Raw genomic sequence first — 26,302 nt, 5'->3', positions numbered from 1 at the left:
TAGTATCTTAAAACGAAGAACTGCTGTGTTTTCCATTGATTAGTACAGTAATTATTGACAAAACATTTTATTCACAATTATTCCTGATTCAGAAATGAATTAAAACCTTTCTCAGAAGCACTTATATAAATGAAAAGTTAAAACGCAATGAAACAGTTTTCAGTAATCAATTTCATTGTAACGTGTTGTGATGTGTTGAGGATTTTATATTTATTCCATATGATTAAATTAAATGTCAATACTCTGTCTTTAATTTCTATATTTGTATTATGGAAGTGTAAAAAAAAGGTTTAAAAACACTAATAATTTTTTTTATATATAAATTTATTTAAAAAAAAATGTATACTTTAGCAAACAAACAAACATGCAATATGAGCTAACAGTGAAAATATGAACTAACAGCGAACTTATATCCATTAACATGATTGGTTAAGATAGCAAGCAGACGTTGATTCAACGTCGATTTTTGGTTGTAAAGGTCAGAATCGGTCGTCGATCAAATTTCGATGTTGAATCAACGTTCACTATTTGGTCGGAACATCAGCACGTTATTTAGTGGAAAATAAAGCATCGATTCAACGTCGAAATCACGTTGACTCATCAACCGACACAGCCGACGCATCTGATCGAAATCATAACGTCGGATCTATGTTGAAACTTGATCAGAGGAATCGGAGATCTGCGCGTGCACTCTCACAGAAAGAAAAACTAAATGTATTTTTCTTTATTATTTTATAAAGCCTCGTGGGTTATCCGTCTGCCACTGAATATTATTGGCTAAGTTACTTAAAGTCTGAAGTGGATTTTTTTCTTCTTATTTTAAGGAAACAAGCGGTGAGAAAACAAATAGAGAGTGCAAGCGTTAGAGGGTCAAGTCAACTATTAGGTCTCATAGTATACACACACACAAGCAGATTTTGTAATGGGCTAATCGGGGGTTGAATGTTTCTGTATATTCTGTGTGTTTTAATGAGCATGCGCTGAACACTGGAGGAGCCTTTATTCAGATTCAAACACTGAAGCGGAGGGAGTTGCCATGGAAACGGGGCGATCGACAACACTGGCCAGCTGCAGCTCTGTTTCTCGCTGCTGTTTTCGGTAAGTTTAGTAAATTAAAATTGCACAAATATCATATGCAACTGTTCCTGACATCTCTCTTGCTTGTATTTGACCCGCGTCTGTTGAATTTACTTCATAGAAATGGTTTAGTGTTTTCGAACAAGTCCGTGAGCATCATAACCGTTATCAGAGGAGGTAACGTATGCTAACTCCATAGACTGAGCTTTTCACGAAGAGTTTGGGATTTTAATAAGACATTTATGTGTAGATGAGAGGCATTGACAGTTATGTAAAAGATTTGCTGGTCATCGTTCAATTGATGATTGAAAATAAACTTTTTTAATTAACCTAAATATACACTAACGTTACCGTTAATCAGTGACGTCATTACATCAGCATCACAGTTCAAACGCATTTTGATCTCGTCTAATGATAAACAAATATTGATAAAACTGTTCAGGATATTTATTAAATACATATTCTTTCTCTTTTCTACATTTCTAGTAGCTTGGTTTCTTGGGATAAAACTGTCATTGTATACTGAATATTGTTGGCTCTGTGACAGATTGCTTGTTATATTTTTTAGATTCTTCTAGTGTTTGATGGCTTTCTGTATCCCATGATGAGCAAACCTCCTGTCCAACAACATCTCCAAGGCACACTGATCCATATGACTAGCAGGTTAACCCCAAACATACACTATGCTATGTCTGACAAGCCATGCTGCTCTCACAGTACACACCTTGTTCTCACACAGTGAAAAATACATCGTGGACCAAAGAGGAAACTGACAACGCACTGACAGAAGAAGACAGAGAAGGTCACTTCTGGTATGAAACAAGTTTTCAGCTTTCAAATTTGGCAACTTTGTTTTGGTAAAAGAAATTCAAACAATAAATAGTGTTTTGTGCTGTTTTAATGTGTTACAGATCGCTGTAGCGCCTCAGCTCAAGCAGCACACATGAACCGATTGATTCATATTTAATTGAAGCAAAAAATAAAAGATGTCACACGTCTTCATACAACATTTTTCAAGTTTAAGTCCACCGAAGTTAATCTACTCTCCTGTCTACCGTATTTTCTGCACCATAAAGCGCGCTGGATTATAAGGCGCAGTCTCAAAACTGAGTTTAGTTGAACTTTATTCTACTATTTAACAATACACTCACATTATTTTTTTATCAATCTTCTCCCACAGATCCATAAAAGTCCTCATCTTCTGTGTCTGAATTGAACAACTGGGCAACAGCTTTTGAACAGGTTTCTTCATCAAACATGCCGGGTTCCCTCTCATCATGGTTGATCACTGCCAGCGTACGTAGTGTACGTATTACGTCCCTGTGTCAGCGGCAAATGGTCCGACAGTCAGGTAAACGGATCGCTTACCAAAGTCGCACACCAACATTTTTACAGATTTTGGAACTCAGTGTACACAGAAGGCCCACCGGATTATCAGATGCACGCCCAATTTTTGAGAAAATTCAAGGCTCTTAGATGCACCCTATAGTGCGGAAAATATGGTAATTTGTTTGTCAGGCAAGATGGCAGTATTGGCGTTATGATAGGTCAGATCACCTGTCAATCAAGCTCACTGTGAACGTTCAATTACATTTTAACATGTATTCACAAAGAAAACATCTCATAATGTTTCACTTCTGTTAAATGTGATGAAATAAATCATATTTTTTGTGTGAAATATGAACAGCTATGCTAATCTTTCTCCTTTCGTTTTCCTGTTTTCCAGCCTCGCGTGTGGAGACTTCAGAAGATGCCAGACCTCACAAAGATTTCAGATGATGGAAACTATAGATGAACATGCAAAGCTGCTAAATAATCCTTATATTGTAATCATTGTCCTAAAAGGTAAGTTTGCAGGCTGATTTAAGGTTTGCTCCTACATTTTCTGCTTGTACTCCTATGTATTTAAGATACAAATGCAAATGACTGTAAATGAACATAAAAAGCTGTTGCATGCCTTTCTCATAAGCACTCGCCTGTTAGCAATGCTAATTTTATTTAACAATGTTATTACTGAGATCATTAAAAAAGTAATTGTGGCGAGTGGGGTGGGGCCGAGAGCCTTGGGAATGGAGCGAAGCCGGTGGAGTGATTGTAAATGAGGGACACCTTCGACACTCACTGGTCTCGAGTCCCACGAAGGAGATCGGAGGGATATAAAAGAGTAGCGACAACAGTGAAGGACGAGAGAAGACCAGGCCTGGACTTTATTTTGGGTTTGTGCGCGACAGTCGTCTGCGAGGGGCTGGCGCGATGTTTTGTCTTTATTTTATTATTAAAGCGTTGTTTGATTGTCCGCTGGTTCCCGCTTCCCCCTTTCTGGGATTGTGAAGTTTGTATACCGTTACAGTAATATTGTGACTTTATTAAACGATCCTCAACGTAAATACAGTTTCACTTAGGGCTGTCGCGATAACCGCAAAATTGTAATACAATTGACAAGCAAACCGCAGAGGAAAGATAGCAACCGCAGAAACCGCGGCAACCGCAGTGTTCAGGTTTTTTTTTTTTTTTATGAGGCTGTGGCCTTATTGTTTTTTTTTTTCAATTTGTCACTGTGCATTCAATGTTAAATAAATTATATTAATGATACAATATGGTCACGACTAATTTTCTCGTGAGCCATTGTAGCTTTATGGTGCTGCGTTAGTTTTGAATAGGCCGGCTGAAACGATGGGAGGCGCTCGATCTCGTCCCAAAACCTAATGTCACGTTGCCAGTTTGGGAACATTTTGGCTTTCAACCCAATGAAAAGGACGAGCCAGCGAATATAGATGAGCCGATATGCAAAATGTGCTTCAAAAAAGGTTCCTGTGACACTGCAATACATCTAATTTGAGGTCATCGGGACATTCTAAAACGCTTAACGGGAAAAACGCTTAATGTGGTTTAATGTACCAATACAGTGATATTAACAGACCAAACTCACTAAACATCATATTAATAAAGTATATTATCTACAAAAAAATCAGATGATCCCTGAATATGAATTCAACGCGTTTAATAATACGTTAAGCCTTTTCCTCTCATAGAAAACCATCATAAGGCTTAACGTGTTATTAAACGACTTGCATTCATATTCAGGGATCATCTGTTTTTTTGTTTTGTTTTTTGTACATTGTATACTACTTTATTAGTATAATGTTTAGTGAGTTTGGTTTTTAAAAATCACTGTCTTAGTACATTAAGCCACATTAAGCGTTTTCTTATAACGGTTTTTTATGGGAGGAAAAGGCTTAACGTGTTATTAAACGACTTGCATTCATATTCAGGGATCATCTGTTTTTTTGTTTTGTTTTTTGTACATTGTATACTACTTTATTAGTATAATGTTTAGTGAGTTTGGTTTTTAAAAATCACTGTCTTAGTACATTAAGCCATGTTAAGCGTTTTAGAGTGTCCCCTGTCATCCTCAAGCATCAGGTCGCGGAGCAACATCAAAAAGAACAGCTGAGACCGGCCGACAGTTAGGAGTAGCTGAAGCCTTTGCGAAATCTGTCAAATACAGCCGTGAAAGTAACAGGCATACCTGCTGAAGTCACGGACAACCTCCGCGTCAGAGCCCATACCCAAGAGAGCGTGAGCAGATAACAAGCTCACACGCTATCTGCTTGAGGAGTGCATCGACTCCAGCGCGAATCCACTGTCCTGTGGCCAGTCTAGATTTCCGCTGCTGTCCAAAGTCGCGCGCACATACATGTAATACATGTTAGAACTTGATTTCTTAAAAAAAAAAAAAATTAATATTGGAAAACGCATGTTCTTGTTGCTGTTTGGCATTTAACAATAAATAAAAATGTTTTAAAACGTCTCTGTCAGTTAAAAAAAGCAACAATATATGCTACATAACTCAACGATAGAGCTTTGTATGCAGCAAAATCTGAATGAATTAGGTATGTAAAAAAAAAAAAAAAAAAAAATGGCGGTAATACCGCATATCGCGCTATTGAGCCACCCATGATAACCGCAGGGGAAATTTCTTAACCGCGACAGCCCTAGTTTCACTGTGTTATCAATGTACTTTCAGGGAGGATCTTGTCAGAAATCTTCTTCACAGCACATCAGTGAACTCAGTTAACAGTTTCAGACGGTGTGTTGGATCAGGGTCAGATCTGAATTCTGCTGGTAGGTAGATCTCCAGGAACAGGATTGTACAGCCCTGTTATATTGCTAATGTATGATGGATTTTGTTTTTATTGCAGGTTTCCTGGGATGACCGTTGAAGAGATCAGCACATCAGATGTTGGCCTGGACAGCTGTACCTACAGTACACCACACTGACTTCTTTGCATGGATAGCTGACTACTACTATTATGTTCTGTGAAGGTATTATTATAGCAAATCTGAGCACCTGTGACAGTGGAAATGTTGTAATGAATAGTCACACATGCATATTTGTACATTTAAAGTCACAGATAAATTTTTTTAGTACTAACAATATGTTTTTTTTTTTACTAATTCTCTCCTGCAAACACAACACAACAGTTACACCATTTCATATTCTGAGGTGCACAAATCCTATTCTACAAATAAGAGAACAACAGTATACTAGTGCTCCTATACTAGTTTAGCCCCTTTCACACTGAGATTCTAGATAATACACGGTGTGTCCCGATAATGTGTCCCGGCAATTGTTGATTGATTTTGGTTCATTCACACTGCCAGTGATCTCGGAATCTATGTGTGCGTTCACACACAAACAATACAGATCCCGTAAAGACACATGACATTAAGATGTGATGTGTTTTGTTTCACTTAAGCTGGCGTCAGCTTCAGAACGGATAGTGAGGAACTAACTGATCTCTGCTTCATTACAGTTTGCACATTTTTTAGTCACAAACATTGATCTGCCTTTTTTTTGGGGACCACCGTGCATCGTGAAAGGGGCTTTAGTCAGCACACTACACAGAAGTTATTTATTTACTATTACTATTAGGGGTGTGACGAGACGCTTATTCCACGAGACGAGACGATGCACGAGATTGGGTTCACGAGAACGAGACGAGATTTTTACACAATTTTTAAGAAATCCTCAATGATGAAATATGAATGGAAAATAGACTTTTATTCAACTGAAAATCACAAAATGCAAAACAATTTAGGTGCATTTTGAAATCAACTTGTAATAATGAATGTTATTTTACTTCTATTTTAATGAATTCCATGCAGTAAAGGACATACAAAAATATAAAACAGTATAAATAAAATAAATATATAACAGAAATAACACTTTAAATGCAAACAGTAAGTGTATCATCAACTTAAATCAAAGTACTGCTCTCTCAAAACTACAAGTGCAAACAGAAACAAATTTTTCTTCAAACATGAAAAAGAGATAAATTAACTACACAGAACAGCCTAAGATATGGTCATGTTCTTTTTCAAGAATATAAGCATGTCAACCATTTCTGGCAGCAGTTGAGACCTTTGGGCAGTAACTATGTCTCCTGCAGTTGAAAAGACACGCTCACTTGGAACAGAGGTAGCAGGGATGGAAAGGTATGCTTTGGCAAGTGGAGACAGCAAAGGATATTTAAACCTGTTTTCTCTCCACCACTTCAGAGGGCAGCAACTGAGTGGGATAGAGGCCTCTCTTCTGTAGAGATCAATTTCCTTCTCAGTCCCTCTGCTGGACTTTTCTGTCTTAGAGAAAGAGTCCCCTAGTAGATCCTCAAGCGCTGTCTTCTTGGAAGCAGGTTCTCCCTCTTCTGACTCGACTCCCAGAGCCCCCTCTCCTCCATGTGTGGAACAGTGAGCTGCTGCCCCTTCTCTCCTCTCTGTACTCTTCTCACCTGTGGTCTTTAAACAGCAGAAACACTGGCTTTAACCTTTAGCAGCAAAGCAGTCCCCCCTCTCCCTCTAAACACAAACACACCCACTCTGATGCTGTCATGTTTCTAATACATTTTTCTAATTTCTAACACACACACACACACACACACTTTGCATTAATCCATTAAACATTTTCAGTTGGTAGTACTGGGAACATAAATCTAGAAGGAAAAAATGCACACACACTTTCACACTTACAAAAGGAGTAAAGTAATTCAAACTGATGTATACCTGATTTTGCTGCAATTGTTCTGCCTTTTCCTGCACCCTCAGGAAGACAGACTCGCGTTGGTTATGGTCTAGCTGCGGTAGAGTCAGGAATCTTAGGTCCAGCGCAGTGCTCTCTAACAGAACATTGTATGCATCTCCGCTGTATCTCCCTGAAATATTACTGAGGATTGCTCTCTTTGTGTCTGCCACGGTGGGGGAATCGCCTTCATTTGGCACCATGCTCTGTTCAATCATGCTCTTCAGTGGCACAATGAGAGACACTGTGGGGCTCTTCTCCTCACATAAGACTGTGGTGGCTGTTTTCAGAGGATTCAGCAGCTTCACAAGGTCTTCGGCATTCAAGATATCGCTGCTGTCCAGCGTATCAATGTTACGGGCATTTTGTCTCATCTCAGGGCTGGTGAGAGCTGCTGATATGGCAGCTTGCTGCTCCAGGTAACGAACCAGCATATCTAAAGTGCTATTCCATCGCGTGGTAACGTCCATGATTAATTTGTGTGGTGGCAGTTGTAGCAACTTCTTCTTGGACGTGAATAATGCGGCAGCCGTTGAACTCCGGTGAAAAAAAGCTGTTACTCGTCTCACCCGCCCAAGCAACCGAGTGACGCGCGCAACACCGAGGCCAGCCTGGGTAGCGAGGTTTATCGTGTGCCCAAAGCACTTGATGTGCGGCTCCAATCCTGCCTCACGCACAGCCACGTCCATATTACGTGCTTTGTCAGTCACAATTGCGATGCCAAGGTTTGGTTTTTTAATCTCCCAGTCAGTGACAGCTGCTTGTAAAACTTCAGCTATTTTTGTCCCTGTATGGGACTCAAAAAGTGGGCGAGTCTGCAGTACAAAATTCACCATTTCCCAGTCACTGTTGATTATGTGGGTTGTAATTGTGATATAGCCCTGCGCACACCTAGAAGTCCAACCATCTGTAGTAATGGCGATGCTTTCTGCCTCTTTCAGAGTCTGTACAACCTTGACCTTGGTTTCTTTGTAGAGGGTTGGGACCACATTGCGAGTAAAATGCGCGCGTGATGGGATGGTGTACCTCGGTTCCACTGTGTGGAGGAGTCACCGAAATCCCAGATTTTCCACCACAGAAAATGGCCTCATATCTGCTGCAATGAAAACGCCGATGTCTCTCGTTATTGCTGTTGCTCTTGCACTTGACGGTGGAAGAGATGCAAAGGCATTTAGAGTTGTTTGCCCTTTTAATGTTTTCGTCACAGGTGCAGCTAGCTTTAGTAGAGAGCTGTGGTGGTTCTGTATGTGTTTTTGCATAGTGCTCGTGTTAGCCGCGGTGTACGGCATTGTTTTCTTACAATGTTTACATATTGTGTTCGTCTTGTCTGTCACTCTTTCGCCATTTATAATTTTCCCAGGAAAACCAAAATGTTGCCACACAAACGATTTAAAAGTGGCAGGGGCATCTTCAATACTAATTTCATGCTCCATCACGCTGACATCGCAACAACACTCACGAGACAACTTTTCACCTCAACGAGAAATCTCGTCGCATTTTAGTCTCGCGATATCTCGTAACACGAGATCTCGTCACACCCTTAATTACTATTATTTTATTTTTTTACAAATTAGAGCAAATTGAATAGAAATTAACTGAATAGAAACGGTAAGTGCTTTTGGAAAATGGCTGAAGACTCAGCTGCTCAAATTAATAAAGGCAGGTCGTTCTACCATGATCTTATCTACAAATACTACTATTCTCATAAAGTCTGTAAATATGTCCAGTTCTAATAAACACATTTCAGGAAAAATGATTCAATAATATGAGCAAAATGAAATGCAGCCCTGCATAAATCTGGTTTAACTGAGCCTGTGAATTTTTTAATTTGTGGAATAGGATTTATGCACCTGTCGTGAAGATTTTGAGAAGGTTTTGTTGTGTTTGTGAGAGAGAAAGAAACAAAATATAAGCTTGCAACTCACAAAAAACATTTTCTTGATGATATATTGAAATATTCTCTACAAATACAAATTCCAATGTCACAAGTGCTCAATTTTGTTATACTAATGTACAAAGTGTCTCGATTGTAGAGTAGATGTACTGTATGCAAATATAACAAAGGGACATTAACAACTAAATTTAGAAGTTTATAGTTTAAAGTTAGATTGATAGATTAGTTGAAAGAAAGAAAGATATATTAGTTAGAAAGAATGACAGATAGATTAGTTAGAAAGAATGATATAGATTAGTTCAAAAGAAAGAATGATAGATAGATTAGTTTGACAGAAAGAATGCATGCGACTAATGTTTCTAGCATGATTTACAAGTTACTAGCATGTTGTTAGCATGACTAGCATGTCGCTACCATGTTTCTAGCATGACTAGCATGTTGCTAGCATGTTTCTAGCATGATTAGCATTTGACTAGCACGTTGTTAACATGTTTCTAGCATGATTAGCATGTTGTTAACATGTTTCTAGCATGATTAGCATGTGACTAGCATGTTGCTAACATGATTTTAGCATGATTAGCATGCGACTAGCATGTTGCTAGCATGATTTTAGCATGATTAGCATGTTGCTATCATGTTTCTAGCATGATTACCATTCGACTAGCATGATTAGCATGTTGCTAGAATGTTTATAGCATGATTAGCATGCGACTAGCATGTTGTTAGCATGATTTTAGAATGATTAGCATGTTGTTAACATGTTTCTAACATGACTAGCATGCGACTAGCATGATTAGCATGTTGCTAGCATGTTTGTAGAATGATTAGAATGTTTGCTAGCATGTTGCTAGCATGTTTTTAGCATGACTAGCATGCGACTAGCATGATTAGCATGTTGTTGTCATGTTTCTAGCATGACTAGCATGTGACTAGCATGTTGTTAGCATGAAGTGAAGTGAAGTGACATTCAGCCAAGTATGGTGACCCATACTCAGAATTTGTGCTCTGCATTTAACCCATCCGAAGTGCACACACACACAGAGCAGTGAACACACACACACACACACACTGTGAGCACACACCCGGAGCAGTGGGCAGCCATTTATGCTGCGGCGCCCGGGGAGCAGTTGGGGGTTCGATGCCTTGCTCAAGGGCACCTAAGTCGTGGTATTGAAGGTGGTGAGAGAACTGTACATGCCCTCCCCCCACCCACAATTCCTGCCGGCCCGGGACTCGAACCCACAACCCTTCGATTGGAAGTCCGATTCTCTAACCACCAGGCCACGACTTCCCTAAAGCATGATTTTAACATGATTAGCATGTTGCTAGCATGTGACTAGCATGTTGCTAGCATGATTTTAGCACGATTAGCATGATGCTAGCATGTTTCTTGCATGATTAGCATGCGACTAGCATGTTTCTAGCATAATTAGCATGTTGCTAGCATGTTTCTAGCATGATTAGCATGTTGCTAGCATGTTTCTAACATGATTAACATGTTGCTAGCATGTTGTTAACATGTTTCTAGCATGATTAGCATGCGACTACGATGTTGCTAGCACGATTAGCATGCGACTAGCATGTTGCTAGCATGTTTATTGCATGATTAGCATGCAACTAGCATGTTGCTAGAATGATTAGCATATTGTTATCATGTTGCTAGTATGTGTCTAGCATGATTAGCATATTGCTAGCATGTCGCTAGCATGTTTCCAGCATGATTAGCATGTTTCTAACATTTGCATGTTGCTAGCATGACTAGCATGCGACTAGCATGTTTCTAGAATTATTTTAGCATGAGTAGCATGTTGTTAGCATTTTATAACATAATTAGCATGCGACTAGCATGTTGCTAACATGATTTTACCATGATTAGCATGTTGTTAGCATGTTTCTAGCATGATTAGCATATTGCTAGCATGTCGCTGGCATGTTTCTAGCATGATTAGCATGTTTGCTAGCATGACTTGCATGCGACTAGCATATTGCTAGCATGATTTTAGCATTATTAGCATGTTGTTAGCATTTTTCTAACATGATTAGCATGTTGCTAGCATGATTTTACCATGATTAGCATGTTGCTAGCATGTTTCTAGCATGATTAGCATATTGCTAGAATGTCGCTAGCATGTTTCTAGCATGATTAGTATTTTGCTAGCATGACTAGCATGTTGCTAGCATGTTTCTAGCATGATTAGCATGTTGCTAGCATGCATAGCATGCGACTAGCATTTTTCTAGCATGATTTTAGCATGATAATCATGTTGTTACCATGTTTCTACTGTAACATGATTAGCATGCGACTAGCATGTTGCTAGCATGATTTTACCATGATTAACATATTGCTAGCATGTTTCTAGCATGATTAGCATGTTGCTAGCATGCGACTAGCATGTTGCTAGCATGATTTTAGTATGATTAGCATGTTGATAGCATGTTTCTAACATGATTAGCATGCGACTAGCATGTTACTAGCATGATTTTACCATGATTATTATGTTTCTAGCATGATTAGTATATTGCTAGCATGTCGCTAGCATGTTTCTAGCATGATTAGCATGCGACTAGCATGTTGCTAGCATGTTTCTAGCATGTTTCTAGCATGACTAGCATGCGACTAACATGTTGCTAGCATGATTTTACAATGATTAGCATGTTGCTAGCATGCATAGCATGCGACTAGCATGTTTCTAGCATGATTTTAGCATGATTATCATGTTGTTAGCATGTTTCTAACATGATTAGCATGCGACTAGCATGTTGCTAGCATGATTTTACCATGATTAGCATGTTGCTAGCCTGTTTCTAGCATGATTAGCATATTGCTAACATGTTGCTAGCATGATTTTAGCATGTTGTTAGCATGTTTCTAACATGATTAGCATGCGACTAGCATGTTGCTAGCATGATTTTACCATGATTAGCATGCGACTAGCATGTTGCTAGCATAACCATGATTAGCATGTTGCTAGCATGACTAGCATGCGACTAGCATGTTGCTAGCATGATTTTAGCATGTTGTTAGCATGTTTCTAGCATGATTAGCATGCGACTAGCATGTTGCTAGCATGTTTCTAGCATGACTAGCATGCGACTAGCATGTTGCTAGCATAACCATGATTAGCATGTTGCTAGCATGACTAGCATGCGACTAGCATTTTGCTAGCATGTTTTTAGCATGTTGCTAGCATGTTTCTAGCATGATTAGCATGTTGCTAGCATGATTTTAGTATGATTAGCATATTATTAGGATAGATAGATAGATAGATAGATAGATAGATAGATAGAAATAGTCAGATAGATAGATATATAGATAGATAGATAGATTAGATGAGTTTGAATGAGTTTAAATTGACTAGCATCAAAGCTTGATTGAGTCTAATGGGATTTGGAGCTTGGGTCATCTGAACATCCTGTCAATGAAAGTCTATGGGCATTTTTATGGTTTTTAATATTAATTTTTAAGAAAACCGTAAGTCAAACCAGTCTGAAAAGATATAGCACACCGAGTCAGAACAGTATGAAGGTCTGACCCGAGTTTGGAGTATGTAGCTTGAACGGTCTAGGAGGAGTTAGTGTCCAAAATTTTTGCGGCCAGAAAAATAAGAAGATGAACTAGAAAAAAAAGTTTGTTGAAACAAACTTTAAGTTGGCTTGAGAAAGCCTGACCAGAAAGTTTGAAGAAGTTTAAAGAAGTTAGAAGTTTATAGTTTAAAGTTAGATTGATAGATTAGTTGAAAGAAAGATATATTAGTTAGAAAGAATGACAGATATATTAGTTAGAAAGAATTATATAGATTAGTTCAAAAGATTGATAGATAGATTAGTTTGACAGAAAGAATACATGCGAATAACATGTTTCTAGCATGATTAACAAGTTACTAGCATGTTGTTAGCATGACTAGCATGTCGCTACCATGTTTCTAGCATGACTAGCATGTTTCTAGCATGAATAGCATTTGACTAGCACGTTGTTAACATGTTTCTAGCATGATTAGCATGTTGTTAGCATGTTTCTAGCATGATTAGCATGCGACTAGCATGTTGCTAGCATGAATTTAGCATGATTAGCATGTCTCTAGCATGATTAGCATGTTGCTAGCATGTTTCTAGCATGATTTGCATTCGACTAGCATGATTAGCATGTTGCTAGCATAACTAGCATACGACTAGCATGTTGCTAACATTTTTCTAACATGATTAGCATGTTGCTATTATGACTAGCATGCGACTAGCATGTTTCTAGCATGATTTTAGCATGATTAGCATGTTGTTAGCATGTTTCTAACATGATTAGCATATTGCTAGCATGTCGCTAGCATGTTTCTAGCATGATTAGCATGTTGCTAGTATAATTTTAGCATGATTAGCATGTTGTTAGCATGTTTCTAACATGTGACTAGCATTTTGCTAGCATGATTTTAGCATGATTAGCATAATGCTAGCATGTTGCTAGCATGATAAGCATGCGACTAGCATGTTGATAGCATGTTTCTAGCATGATTAGCATGCGACTAGCATGTTGTTAGCATGCTTAGCATGCGACTAGCATGTTGCTAGCCTGTCGCTAGCATGTTTCTAACATTATTAGCATGCAACTAGCATGTTGCAAGCATGATTTTACCATGATTAGCATGTTTCTAGCATGACTAGCATGCGACTAGCATGTTGCTAACATGATAAGCATGTTGTTAGGATGTTTCTAGCATGCGAATAGCATGTTGCTAGCATGATTTTAGCATGATTAGCATGACTAGCATGTTTCTAGCATTATTAGCATGTTGCTAGCATGTTTCTAGCATGACTAGCATGCGACTAGCATGTTGCTAGCATGTTTCTAGCATGATTAGCATGTTGCTAGCATGATTTTAGCATGATTAGCATGTTGCTAGCATGTCCCTAGCATGATTAGCATGTTGCTAGCATGTCGCTAGCATGATTTTAGAATGTTGCTAGCATGATTTTAGCATGATTAGCATGTTGCTAGCATGTCCCTAGCATGATTAGCATGCAACTAGCATGTTGCTAGCATGTTTCTAGCATGACTAGCATGCGACTAGCATGTTGCTAGCATGATTTTAGTATGATTAGCATGTTACTAGCTTGTTTCTAGCATGACAAGCATGCGACTAGTAAAGTGGCTAGAATGATTAGCATGTTGCTAGCATGATGCTAGAATTATTTTTACCATGTTGCTAGCATGGTTTACCATGATTTATCAAAGTTTACCATGATTTACCACGATTTACCATAGTTTACCATGCTTTATTATAGTATCCCATGATTTACCATGTTCAAGTATGATTTATTGATTCTAGCATGATTTACCATAGTTTACTATGATTTACCACGGTTTACTATAGTTTACCATGATTTACTATGGTATACCACGATTTGCCATAGTTTACCATGATTTACCATGATTTACCATAATTTACCATTATTTACTATAGTATACCATGATTTACCATGTTCAAGTATGATTTACTATGATTCTAGCATGATTTACCATAGTTTACCATGATTTACCATAGTTTACCACGATTTACCTTAGTTTACCATGATTTACCATAGTTTACCACGATTTACCATAGTTTACCATGATTTACCACAGTTTACCATGCTAGCATGATTATTATGTTGCTACCATGATGCTAGAATTTTTTTTTACCATGTTGCTAGCATGGTTTACCATGATTTACCACGATTTACCAAAGTTTACCATGATTTACCACGATTTACCATGTTTTACTATAGTATACCCTGATTTACCATGTTCAAGTATAATTTACTGATTCTAGCATGATTTATCATAGATTACCATGATTTATCATAGTTTACCATGATTTACCACGATTTACCATAGTTTACCATGATTTACTATAGTATACCACGATTTACCATGTTCAAGTATGATTTACTGATTCTAGCATGATTTAGCATAGTTTACCATGATTTACCACGATTTACCATAGTTTACCATGATTTACTATAGTATACCATGATTTACCATGTTCAAGTATGATTTACTGATTCTAGCATGATTTACCATAGTTTACCATGATTTACCATAGTTTACCATGATTTACCACGATTTACCATAGTTTACCATGATTTACTATAGTATACCATGATTTACCATGTTCAAGTATGATTTTTACTGATTCTAGCATGATTTACCATAGTTTACCATGATTTACCATAGTTTACCATTATTTACCACGATTTACCATATTTTACCATGATTTACTGTAGTATACCATGATTTACCATGTTCAAGTATGATTTACTGATTCTAGCATGATTTACCATAGTTTACCATGATTTACCATAGTTTACCATGATTTACTGTAGTATACCATGATTTACCATGTTCAAGTATGATTTACTGATTCTAGCATGATTTACCATAGTTTACCATGATTTACCATAGTTTACCATTATTTACCACGATTTACCATAGTTTACCATGATTTACTATAGTATACCATGATTTACCATGTTCAAGTATGATTTATTAATTCTAGCATGATTTACCATAGTTTACTATGATTTACCACGGTTTACTATAGTTTACCATGATTTACTATAGTATACCATGATTTACCATGTTCAAGTATGATTTACTGATTCTAGCATGATTTACCATAGTTTACCCTGATTTACCACGATTTACCATAGTTTACCATGATTTACTATAGTATACCATGATTTACCATGTTCAAGTATGATTTACTGATTCTAGCATGATTTACCATAGTTTACCATGATTTACCATAGTTTACCATGATTTACTATAGTATACCATGATTTACCATGTTCAAGTATGATTTACTGATTGTAGCATAGATAGATAGATAGATAGATAGATAGATAGATAGAAAAGGTTTGAAGATAGATAGATAGATAGATAGAAAAGGTTCGAAGATAGATAGATAGATAGATAGATAGATAGATAGATAGATAGAAAAGGTTTGAAGATAGATAGATAGATAAATAGATAGATAGATAGATAGATAGATAGATAGATAGATAGATAGATAGAAAAGGTTTGAAGAGATAGATAGATAGATAGATAGATAGATAGATAGATAGATAGAAAAGGTTTGATAGATAGATAGATAGATAGATAGATAGATAGATAGATAGATAGATAGATTAGATTAGATGAGTTTGAATGAGTTTAAATTGATTAGTATCAAAGTTTGATTGAGTCTAATGGGATTTGGAGCTTGGGTCATCTGAACATCCTGTCAATGAAAGTCTATGGGCATTTTTATGATTTTTAATATTAATTTTTAAGAAAACCATAACTCAAACCAGTCTGAAAAGATATAGCACACCGAGTCAGAACAGTATGAAGGTCTGACCCGAGTTTGGAGTATGTAGCTTGAACGGTCTAGGAGGAGTTAGTGTCCAAAATTTTTGCGGCCAGAAAAATAAGAAGAAGAACTAGATAAAAAAGTTTGTCAAGACAAACTTTAAGTTGGCTTGAGAAAGCCTGACCAGAAAGTTTGAAAAGTTAACAAAGTTTGAAAATGTGAAAAGTTTAAAAAGATTTAAAAGTTTAAGAAGTTTAAAAAAGACAGTGATTAACATATTGCTAGCATAACAAGCAAGTGACTACCATGTCATTAGCATGATTAGCAAAGTTGCTAGCATGTTGCTAGCATGATTAGCAAGTGACTAGCATGTACTTAGCATGATTAACAAGGTATCTAGCATGTCGCTAGCATAATTAACAAGTGATTAGCCATGTCGGTAGCATGATTAGGAAGTTACTAGCATGTCTCTAGCATATTTCTAGCATGATTAGTATGCGACTAACAAGTTTGCTAGCATGATTAGCATGTGACTAGCATGTTTCTAGCATGATTAGCATGTTGCTAGCATGTCGCTAACATAATTAGCAAGTGACTAGCAATGTCGCTAGCATGATAAGCAAGTTAGTAGCATGTCGCTAGCATGTTGTTAACATGATTATGTTGTTAACATGATTATGCATGTTTCTAGCATGATTAGCATGTTGCTAGCATATTTCTAGCATGACTAGCATGCGACTAGCATGTTGCTAGCATGATTTTAGCATGATTAGCATGTTGTCAGCATGTTTCTAGCATGCGACTAGCATGATTTTAGCATGATTAGCATGATGCTAGCATGTTTCTAGCATGTTTCTAGCATGTTTAGCATGTTGCTAGCATGTTTCTAACATGTTTCTAGCATGACTAGCATGTTGTTAACATGATTAGCATGTTGCTAGGATGTTTCTAGCATGACTATCATGCGACAAGCATGTTTCAAGCATGATTTTAGCATGATTAACATGTTACTATCATGTTTCTAGCATGATTAACATTCGACTAGCATGATTAGCATGCCGCTAGAATGTTTATAGCATGATTAGCATGCGACTAGCATGTTGTTAACATGATTAGCATGTTGCTAGCATGTTTCTTGCATGATTATCATGCTACTAGCATGTCGCTAGCATGTCTCTAGCATGATTAACATGTTGCTAGCATGTTTCTAACATGACTAGCATGCGACTAGCATGTTTCTAGCATGATTAGCATGTTGTTAACATGTTTCTAGCATGACTAGCATGCGACTAGCATATTGCTAGCATGATTTTACCATGATTAGCATGTTGTTAGCATGTTTCTTACATGATTAGAATGTTTGCTAGCATGTCCCTAGCATGTTTCTAGCATGATTAGCATGTTGCTAGCATGTTTCTAGTATGACTAGCATGTTGCTAGCATGATTTTACCATGATTAGCATGTTGCTATCATGTTTCTAACATGATTAGAATGTTTGCTAGCATGTCGCTAGCATGTTTCTAGCATGATTAGCATGTTGCTAGCATATTTCTAGCATGCGACTAGCATGTTGCTAGCATGATTTTAGCATGATTAGCATGTTGCTAGCATGTTTCTAGCATGACTAGCATGCGACAAGCATGTTTGCTAGCATGATTTTGGCATGATTAGCATGTAGCTAACATGTTGCTAGCATGTTTCTAGCATGTTTCTAGCATGACTAGCATGTTGTTAACATGATTAGCATGTTGCTAGGATGTTTCTAGCATGACTAGCATGCTACTAGCATGTTGCTAGCATGATTTTAGCATGATTAGCATGTTGTTAGCATGTTTCTAGCATGACTAGCATGCGACAAGCATGTTTGCTAGCATGATTTTAGCATGATTAGCATGTAGCTAACATGTTGCTAGCTTGTTTCTAGCATGACTAGCATGCACTAACAAGTTGTTAACATGATTAGCATGTTTCTAGCATGATTTTAGCACGATTAGCATGTTGTCAGCATGTTTCTAGCATTACTAGCATGCGACTAGCATGTTGCTAGCATGATTTTAGTATGATTAGCATGTTGTTAGCATGTTTCTAGCATGATTAGCATGCGACTAGCATGTTGCTACCATGATTAGCAAGTTGCTTGCATGTTTCTAGCATGACTAACATGCGACTAGCATATTTCTAGCATGATTAGCATGTTGCTAGCATGTCGCTAACATAATTAGCAAGTGACTAGCCATGTCACTAGCATGATTAGCAAAGTTACTAGCATGTCGCTAGCATTTGTTGGCATGATTAGCATGTTTCTAGCATGACTAGCATGCGACTAGCATGTTTCTAGCATGATTAGCATGTTTCTAGCTAGCATGCGACTAACATGTTGCTAACATGATTAGCATGTTGCTAGGATATTTCTAGCATGCGACTAGCATGTTGCTAGCATGATTTTAGCATAATTAGCATGTTGCTAGCATGTTTCTAACATGACTAGCATGCGACAATCATGTTTGCTAGCATGATTTTAGCATGATTAGCATGTAGCTAACATGTTGCTAGCTTGTTTCTAGCATGACTAGCATGCACTAACAAGTTGCTAGCATGATTAGCATGTTGTTAGCATTATTTTAGCATGATAAACATGTTGTCAGCATGTTTCTAGCATTACTAGCATGCGACTAGCATGTTGTTAGCATGTTTCTAGTATTACTAGCATGTTGCTAGCATGTTTCTAGCATATTGCTAACATGATTAGCATGTTGCTAGCATGTTTCTAGCATGACTAGTATGCGACTAGCATGTTTCTAGCATGATTAGCATGTTGCTAGCATGTCGCTAACATAATTAGCAAGTGACTAGCATGTTGCTAGCATGTTTCTAACATGATTAGCATGTTGCTAGTATGTTTCTAGCATGACTAGCATGCGACTAGCATGTTGCTATCATGATTAGCATGTTGCTAGCATGCGACTAGCATATTGATAGCATGATTTTAGCATGATTAACATGTTGTTAGCTTGTTTCTAGCATGACTAGCATGCGACTAACAAGTTGCTAGCATGATTAACATGTTAATAGCATGATTTTAGCATGATTAACATTTTGTTAGCATGTTTCTAGCATGACTAGCATGCGACTAGCATGATTTTAGTATGATTAGCATGTTGCTAGCATGTTTCTAGAATGATTGGCATGCGACTAGCATGTTGCTAGCATGTTTCTAGCATGATTAGCATGTTGCTATCATGTTTCTAGCATGTTTCTAGCATGACTAGCATGCAACTAGCAAGGTGCTAGCATGATTTTAGCATGATTAGCATGTTGTTAGGATAGATAGATAGATAGATAGATAGATAGATAGATAGATAGATAGATAGATAGATAGATAGATAAGGTTTGAAGATAGATAGATAGATAGATAGATAGATAGATAGATAGATAGATAGACAGATAGATAATAAATATTAGATAGATAGATAGATAGATAGATAGATAGATAGATTTATAGATAAATAGATAGATAGAAAAGGTTTGAAGATAGATAGATAGATAGATAGAAAGAAAGAAAAGGTTTGAAGATAGATAGATAGATAGATAGATAGATAGATAGATAGATAGATAGATAGATAGATAGATAGATAGATAGATAGAAAAGCTTTGAAGTTAGATAGATAGATAGATAGATAGATAGATAGATAGAAACAGTTTGAAGATAGATAGATAGATAGATAGAAAAGTTTTGAAGATAGATAGATGGATAGATAAGGTTTGAAGATAGATAGATAGATAGATAGATAGATAGATAGATAGATAGATAGATAGATTAGATGAGTTTGAATGAGTTTAAATTGATTAGCATCAAAGCTTGATTGAGTCTAATGGGATTTGGAGCTTGGGTCATCTGAACATCCTGTCAATGAAAGTCTATGGGCATTTTTATGATTTTTAATATTAATTTTTAAGAAAACAGTAACTCAAACCAGTCTGAAAAGATATAGCACACCGAGTCAGAACAGTATGAAGGTCTGACCCGAGTTTGGAGTATGTAGCTTGAACGGTCTAGGAGGAGTTAGTGTCCAAAATTTTTGCGGCCAGAAAAATAATAAGAAGAAAGAACTAGAAAAAAAAGTTTGTTGAGACAAACTTTAAGTTGGCTTGAGAAAGCCTGACCAGAAAGTTTGAATTAAGTTTAAAGAAGTTAGAAGTTTATAGTTTAAAGTTAGATTGATAGATTAGTTGATAGAAAGAAAGATATATTAGTTAAAAAAGAATGACAGATAGATTAGTTAGAAATAATGATATAGATTAATTCAAAAGAAAGAATGATAGATAGATTAGTTTGACAGAAAGAATGATAGATTAGTTTGACAGAAAGAATGATAGATAGATTAGTTTGACAGAAAGAATGCATGCGACTAACATTTTTCTACCATGATTAGCAAGTTAATAGCATGTCATTATCATGTTTCTAGCATGACTAGCATGTTGATATCATGTTTCTACCATGACTAGCATGCGACTAGCATGTTGGTAGTATAATTTTAGCATGATTAGCATGTTGTTAGCATGTTGCTAGCATGATTTTAGCATGATTAGCATGTTGCTAGCATGATTAGCATGCGACTAGCATGTTTCTAGCATGTTGCTAACATGTTTCTAGCATGATTAGCATATTGCTAACATATCGCTAGCATGTTTCTAGCATGATTAGCATGCGACTAGCATGTTTCTAGCATGTTGCTAACATGTTTCTAGCATGATTAGCATATTGCTAACATATCGCTAGCATGTTTCTAGCATGATTAGCATTTTGCTAGCATGACTAGCATGTTGTTAGCATGTTTCTAGCATGAGTAGCATGTTGCTAGCATGACTTGCATGTTGCTAGCATGATTTTAGCATGATTAGCATGTTGTTAGCATGTTTCTACCATGACTAGCATGTTGCTAGTATAATTTTAACATTTTTAGCATGTTGCTAGCATGTCCCTAGCATAATTAGCATGTTTGCTAGCATGACTTGCATGCGACTAGCATATTGCTAGCATGATTTTAGCATGATTAGCATGTTGTTATCATGTTTCTAACATGATTAACATGCGACTAGCATGTTTCTAGCATGATTTTAGCATGATTAGCATGTTTGCTAGCATGACTTGCATGCGACTAGCATGATTTTAGCATGATTAGTATGTTGTTAGCATGTTTCTAGCATGACTAGCATGCGACTATCATCTTGTTAGCATGTTGCTAGCATGATTTTAGCATGATTAGCATGTGACTGACATGTTGCTAACAAGATTTTAGCATGATAAGCATGTTGCTAGCATGATTTTAGCATGATTAACATGTTTTTAGCATATTTCTAGCATGACTAGCATGCGACTAGCATGTTGGTAGCATGATTTTAGTATGATTAGCATGTTGCTAGCATGTTTCTAGCATGATTAGCATGTTGTTAGCATTTCACTAGCATGTTTCTAGCATGACTAGCATGACTAGCATGCGAATAGCATGTTGCTAGCATGATTTTAGCATGATTAGCATATTACAGTTTTTCTCGATTGGTTTGGCTCATTTCTTGAAACCGAGATGACATTCTCAAAATAACATGGACAAATCTCCAAACCACCTTGCAATTGTTCACAACAGAATGTCATTTTTCATTGGTTTTATCAAATTGCAAATGCTTTAGTCCATGTCTCAAGTGACTCTGTGCTTTTTTTCAAATGATTATGTACAAGTAGCTACAGTTAGCACAATGAGCCCACATTTAGCACATTTTCCAAATAAATAGATCTTGCTGATCTAAACTGATTAGTTGATTTTTCAGTGAAATGGTTACTCTCTCCAAAACATATCAGCATGGTTTCATTGTGTAAGTCATCATATGCACAATTGTCTGTTCAACTGTCAAAATTAGTCAAAGATATAATACCATGAAAGAATTTCTTGGAACATTTGATAAATTTATGACAGTACTTGACAATCAATCAGCTTGGAGGTGGAGGGTGTATGAGCATCAGGCTCAAGACCAGAGGGCCCTGCTGCATGCAATGGATGCTGCATGTGAGGACATCACAGGGGATCAATGTAGGGGATGGTTGAGACATTCACACCGTTTCTTCCCTCGCTGCATCGCAAGAGAAAATATCCGTTGCGATGTGGATGAGAATTTATGGCCTAACAGAGAGCAGCGCGTCGATGGCCAGGAGGATGAGGATGGTGGCCAGGAAAGAGAGGGTGACAATGGCGACCACTGAAAATATTACTGTACTATAGTTCTGAAACTTTATTTACAGTATGGTAGGCTAGAGTTTTTTTTGTTTTTTGTTTGTGTTTATAACTGTTCACATTTACAGAATCCTGTATATGTTTTCTTTTCACAGTATGTTCTCTAATGTTAACATTTCTTTGTACGAATAAAAATGTTTACAGTTTCCTTGAGTATGAGTGGTTTATTGGAGGCTGATTTTACTGTAAAATCTTTTAGTTTTATTCATAGTGGTATTCTGTTGCTAGACCTGTGCCTCAGTGACAAAACGTCTAAGCATTTTGACTTGCAGTGCTTAAACAATGCCAAAGGTATAATGCATTTTGGGGGCATTGACTATTTATATGAGAAGGATATTTAGTTTTGACACATGGATAAACTGTTTTGGGAGAGATATGAGCTTTTGCAGGGGATCCATGGTGTTGTGCTAAACCATCCAGGTTATTTTGACAAAAGCACTAAATGAATGCACATGTGCCAAGGCAATTGAGAAGGATCTGTGCTATTTTGACTCTACTGACCTTTTATATGGGAAAGGAATCTGCTTTTGAAGCATGGAAGAAGAGTTTGGGGAAAGATATTTGATTTTGCTAGTGAGCTATAATGTTGAGCAGAACTGTAAGACTTTGGCCAAATGACCTTATGGTTTTGAGAATGTCATCTCGGGTTTCAAGAAATGAGCCAAACCAATCGAGAAAAACTGTATTAGGATAGATAGATAGATAGATAGATAGATAGATAGATAGATAGATAGATAGAAAGAAAAGGTTTGAAGATAGATAGATAGATAGATAGATAGATAGATAGATAGATAGATAGATAGATAGATAGATAAGGTTTGAAGATAGATAGATAGATAGATAAGGTTTGAAGATAGATAGATAGATAGATAAGGTTTGTAGATAGATAGATAGATAGATAGATAGATAGACAGATAGATAGATAGATAGATAGAAAAGGTTTGAAGATAGATAGATAGATAGATAGATAGATAGATAGATAGAAAGAAAATGTTTGAAGATAGATAGATAGATAGATAGATAGATAGATAGATAGATAGATAGATAGATAGAAAAGGTTTGAAGATAGATAGGTAGATAGGTAGATAGATAGATAAGGTTTGAAGATATATAGATAGATAGATAGATAGATAGATAGATAGATAGATAGATAGATAGATAGATAGATAGATAGATAGATAGGTAGGTAGATAGATAGGTAGATAGATAGAAAAGGTTTGAAGATAGATAGATAGATAGATAGATAGATAGATAGATAGATAGATAGATAAGGTTTGAAGATAGATAGATAGATAGATAGATAGATAGATAGATAGATAGATAGATAGATAGATAGATAAGGTTTGAAGATAGATAGATAGATAGATAGATAGATAGATAGATAGATAGATAGATAGATAGATAGATAGATAGATAGATAGATAAGGTTTGAAGATAGATAGATAGATAGATAGATAGATAGATAGATAGATAGATAGATAGATAGATAGATAGATAAGGTTTGAAGATAGATAGATAGATAGATAGATAAGGTTTGAAGATAGATAGATAGATAGATAGATAGATAGAAAAGGTTTGAAGATAGATAGATAGATGAGGTTTGAAGATAGATAGATAGATAGATAGATAGATAGATAGATAGATAAGGTTTGAAGATAGATAGATAGATAGATAGATAGATAGATAGATAGATAGATAGATAGATAGAAAGGTTTGAAGATAGATAGATAGATAATGTTTGAAGATAGATAGATAGATAGATAGATAGATAGATAGATAGATAGATAGATAGATAGATAGATAGATAGATAGATAGATAAGGTTTGAAGATAGATAGATAGATAGATAGATAGATAGATAGATAGATAGATAGATAGATAGATAAGGTTTGAAGATAGATAGATAGATAGATAGATAGATAGATAGATAGATAGATAGATAGATAGATAGATAGATAGATAGAAAAGGTTTGAAGATAGATAGATAGATGAGGTTTGAAGATAGATAGATAGATAGATAGATAGATAGATAGATAGATAGATAGATAGATAGATAGATAGATAGATAGATAGATAGATAGATTGATAGATAGATTGATAGATAGATTGATAGATAAGGTTTGAAGATAGATAGATAGATAGATAGATAGATAGATAGATAGATAGATAGATAGATAGATAGATAGATAGATAGATAGATAGATAGATAGATAGAAAAGGTTTGAAGATAGATAGATAGATAGATAGATAGATAGATAGATAGATAGATAGATAGATAGAAAAGGTTTGAAGATAGATAGATAGATAGATAGATAGATAGATAGATAGATAGATAGATAGATAGATAAGGTTTGAAGATAGATAGATAGATAGATAGATAGGTAGATAGATAGATAGAAAAGGTTTGAAGATAGATAGATAGATAGATAGATAGATAGATAGATAGATAGATAGATAGATAGATAGATAGAAAAGGTTTGAAGATAGATAGATAGATAGATAGATAGATAGATAGATAGATAGATAGATAGATAGATAGATAGATAGAAAAGGTTTGAAGATTAGATAGATAGATAGATAGATAGATAGATAGATAGATAGATAAGGTTTGAAGATAGATAGATAGATAGATAGATAGATAGATAGATAGATAGATAGATAGATAGAAAAGGTTTGAAGATAGATAGATAGATAGATAGATAGATAGATAGATAGATAGATAGATAGATAGAAAAGGTTTGAAGATAGATAGATAGATAGATAGATAGATAGATAGATAGATAGATAGATAGATAGATAGATAGATAGAAAAGGTTTGAAGATAGATAGATAGATAGATAGATAGAAAAGGTTTGAAGATAGATAGATAGGTAGATAGATAGATAAGGTTTGAAGATATATAGATAGATAGATAGATAGATAGATAGATAGATAAGGTTTGAAGATAGATAGATAGATAGATAGATAGATAGATAGATAGATAGATAGATAGATAGAAAAGGTTTGAAGATAGATAGATAGATAGATAGATAGATAGATAGATAGATAGATAGATAGATAGATAGATAGATAGATAGATAGATAGATAGATAGATAGATAGAAAAGGTTTGAAGATAGATAGATAGATAGATAGATAGATAGATAGATAGATAGATAGATAGATAGATAGATAGATAGATAGATAGATAGAAAAGGTTTGAAGATAGATAGATAGATAGATAGATAGATAGATAGATAGATAGATAGATAGATAGATAGATAGATAGATAGATAGATAGATAGATAGATAAGGTTTGAAGCTAGATAGATAGATAGATAGATAGATAGATAGATAGATAGATAGATAGATAGATAAGGTTTGAAGATAGATAGATAGATAGATAGATAGATAGATAGATAGATAGATAGATAGATAGAAAAGGTTTGAAGATAGATAGATAGATAGATAGATAGATAGATAGATAGAAGAAAGAAAGAAAGAAAGAAAGAAAGAAAAGGTTTGAAGATAGATAGATAGATAGATAGATAGATAGATAGATAGATAGATAGATAGATAGATAGATAGATAGATAGATAGATAGAAAAGGTTTGTAGATAGATAGATAGATAGATAGATAGATAGATAGATAGATAGATAAGGTT

General features: G+C 35.9%; 1 long non-coding RNA gene across 1 annotated transcript; it reads left to right on the top strand.

Annotated features, from left to right (window-relative positions):
• Positions 1 to 1,111: 1,111 nt before the first annotated feature.
• LOC132098452 (uncharacterized) lies at positions 1,112 to 5,658 on the top strand. Its single transcript, XR_009422926.1, has 7 exons — positions 1,112 to 1,254; positions 1,646 to 1,740; positions 1,817 to 1,889; positions 2,258 to 2,428; positions 2,804 to 2,922; positions 5,105 to 5,202; positions 5,280 to 5,658. It is a non-coding gene; the product is annotated as an uncharacterized LOC132098452 (long non-coding RNA).
• Positions 5,659 to 26,302: the final 20,644 nt, after the last annotated feature.

Source organism: Carassius carassius, chromosome 22 (genome assembly GCF_963082965.1).
Source record: "Carassius carassius chromosome 22, fCarCar2.1, whole genome shotgun sequence".
Classification (NCBI taxonomy): Eukaryota; Metazoa; Chordata; class Actinopteri; order Cypriniformes; family Cyprinidae; genus Carassius; species Carassius carassius.
The sequence above is the reverse complement of the archived record's forward strand: the minus strand, read 5'-3'. Positions and strand labels throughout refer to the sequence as shown.